Source organism: Carassius auratus, chromosome 28 (genome assembly GCF_003368295.1).
Source record: "Carassius auratus strain Wakin chromosome 28, ASM336829v1, whole genome shotgun sequence".
In the NCBI taxonomy this organism is placed as follows: Eukaryota; Metazoa; Chordata; class Actinopteri; order Cypriniformes; family Cyprinidae; genus Carassius; species Carassius auratus.
In genome coordinates, this window is record NC_039270.1 from 4,997,063 (window position 1) to 5,000,782 (window position 3,720).

Below are 3,720 nucleotides of genomic sequence, written 5' to 3' on the forward strand. Positions count from 1 at the left end.
TGATGTATGCATTGCATTCTATGCATTTTTTTTTTAAGTTAGTTGTTTTCATTTTAAGAGGCCCAGGAGTCTTTTTTTCTCTTGCATAATTAATATTGCACTTTAATTAAGCAAAAACACATTTTATCCGATTAATTGATGGAATTTTTGGTAGAATACTCGATTAGTAAAATATTCGATAGCTACAGCCCTACTTTAGTTCAAGATCATGATGGTGCTTAAGTTTCAGGGTAGGAGGTGTGCTCTTTTGTTGCAGGTGAGAAACCAGTCTGCAAATATCAAAATAGTAACTGTGTAACCACACCCTAGAAACCATTTAGAGCACCTTAGCAACCATATTGCAATATAAAGAAGCCATGTCTCAGCACAAGAACATTCTTCAGACATGGTGGTTGGCTCTCTTAATCCAAACTACGTAGAACACCCTAGCAACGTAGTGCTGGATTTTGCCACTGCAAGCACCACTCACATTTTCTTCAGGAAATGTACATTCTAGTTCTCCTTGCTGTTGTGGATGCAAGGTATTGATGTGATTGATGTCGGGGGATATGGGCAGACATGTGATGGTGGAACTCAAGCCAACTCAGCCTTTGGCCAGGCACTCCTTGGTGGCGCCCTCCATCATCCAACTGACCGTCCTCTCCCGGGAGCTGACCACAGAGGACCCCAGCCCCATGTCCTTGTGGCAGATGAGGCCTTTTCCCTCAGGAAAAACCTCATGAGGCCATTCCCTGGGCGCACCCTTCCCCGAGAGATGGGTCTTTAATGTTTAGCTCTTATAAATATTCCCATTATTTAGTCTTTTCTTTTGATTCACACCCTTTATATGTTGTAAATAATGTTTTCAACCTCTCTTGTAAATATTGCTTTCGTTTTTCATCCTTAACTCTTGAAAATCTTTCATCATTTTTCAATGATTTTTTTGTTCCAAGTTTAGATTATAGTTTTCTTGTTTCCAAATGATAAATGGAGCCTCCAAAAGTAATCCCTGTCTCGTTTGCTGCATTCTCATTACACTTTATCACAACACTGCTCCAATCACAAATAACTGTCATTTAACTAAACTATTGTGAGTATATTTGAAATAGGATATAATTAGAATGAATGTACAAATGTTTACCATAAGTCTTTAGTCTTAACATACAAATACAAATTATGATTTACTATGTTATGCACTAAGTAATACACCAAACTCTGGTCATTGTATAGAACATATTATATCAAATAAAACGAATCAAATTAATATATATGTGTATACACACAGACACATACACAATTTACAAAGTACATTTACAACTATTTACAGTCTGATTCTCTTCACCCCCTCTCCAGATTCCCGATGGAGACGAAGGGGTCGAGGAAAGACAGGAGAGTACTTCCACGTTTTCCCTGACCCTGCTGCTAACCCACTTTCTCTTCTCCCTCTCCTTTAAAAAAACGTGTCACTCAGACTCTTCCACATCTTTCTGCACACTTCCTCTAAATAAACACATCAATTCAATATGTATATATAGCTCAAATTGAGAAAAAAGCGTTTTTTAAAACGGACCAGATTGTCCGACCTCCTCGCTCACTTTCTTCTAATCCTTTTTATTTCCGTTTCTGTCAAAGTATGAAGAAGTATCACACAGCTCTGGGTATCCACACACAGCGACGATGACTTCGTCCTCCATTGCTGTCTCGGATTTTCCCTCCGTTCGCTCCTGAATTGCTAACACTCCACGGATTTTCTCCATAATTCAGATTTTTTACGTGCGTCAAAACGCCCGAGACGCGCAAATCGCGTCATTCGCTCCGCAGGATGTTTACTCGCTCACTCGCGATTAACGCTTCATCCGCGTCTGGAGTTTTGAAAGCAGTCAAACAGAATGAATATTATTCTGAACAATCTAAACTCTTACCCTGTTACGTCACAGTCAGCGCCTGCGGGATTTATCCGGGCATTCTAGTCACGTGATTGTGCTCGCACCTCAATTAAAAAGAAGATATTTTTTTATAATACGGACTACCAGCAAAATAAAACACCTCAAAAGACAAAAAAACTGGGAAAAACTGGGATAAAAAAACACATACACACACACTTTGAAACACACGAGTAGCACACACATTCAGTACATACTCTAATTCTATTTCTACCCGTTTTCTTTTTATTTATTATATTATTTAAAAGCCCTTGCTACGTGTAAAATAACTGATATTTGTTACATCACTTATATATATCATTGCTCTTTTGTTGTTTTTGATTCCTTTCATTGTTCTATTTTTTAAGTCATTTGGATAAAAGCATCTGCCAAATGACAATGTTAAATGTACTCAGAAAAGGTGCATGTATTTCTCAGTATGGATGAGATCTACTTGAGAAAACCATTTCCTACAGAGAAGAAAAGAAATGAAAGGGTGAGAGTGGAGTAAATTTAATTTAATTCAGCCTGAAGAAATATTTTTTATACATTCTTGTGAGGTATTTCTTTGGTTTGGTTTGCACATCGGGTCTTTATAAAAGCAAAGGAGGAGAATAATGCTTTTTGAACTAATAAAACAAAAGAGATTTTTAGACTTTTGGACTTTTTTTTTCCATCAATGATGAAATACATAGAGAAAAATAGTCTTTTATTGAACTGAAAAAACACAAAATGCAAAAAATGTAGGTGCATTTTAAATAAACTTGCACTTAGTGAAATGTAAAAATCTATTTTAATAAATTTTATGCAGTTATGAACAAAATGTAAACACTGCAGAAGGTTTTGCCACAAATTCAACTGACAGGCAAGTAACTGTACATAATAGTATAAAAAAACAACAACACAAATATCCCTTTAAAATGATTTCCACTTACTCATTATATATATATATATATATATATATATATATATATATATATATATTCATGTTTAGGGCACTATGTTTTATTTTTTTCTTACTATAATATTTATATTATTATATTGAATATATAAACCACTTTGTTTATGAATTTTATTTTTTCTTAAAGTAGCCTTATGACCCCCCCCCCCCCCCCCCCAATATTAATATTAAACAAATGGGATATAATATAACAATTGATACATGAAAGAAATGTTGTGTCATTTAATTAAAAAATAATTGTTTATTTCATTTTAGTAGTAGTAGTAGTAGGCCATGTATGTTCTACTGAAAAATAGTTCCAGACTTTTATTTTGATGGGTTAATACCTTTACAGATCTTTGTATCTGAAATGATGCTAGTTTAACTCAAATCTGACGGTCAAATGCTCATGATCACTGCGTGCGTCAGCCACATTTCAGTAAATGTAACTGTGCATGTTTACATTGACTTTTGCAGCTCTATATTTACAGATAATGTCATGTTCTCGAGACACATCAGATCTCGTGAAATCTCGTCAATAAAACAGCTTACACACGCAATGTCACATCAAACTACCTCGGGAAAGCCATTCAGTGTCCACAATTAAACTCTGGATAGCAGTTTTTAAAATAATTGTACCGAAATAAATTCACCGTAAGCAAGTGGCCACTCCTATCTGTCGATAGCCAGACAATGTTTGTCTGATCAGTCCACACTTTCATTGAAGTCTTTTGGACTAATCGTGTTTTGAAAATAGAAAAAAAATATATTATCATATTTAATCTCTTAACCAATTGACGTGTTTGTTACTATATAACTCCTGTAATTTCAAATCAATCAGATTATTGCACACTGAGATGTGAATATCCATGTGTTCAC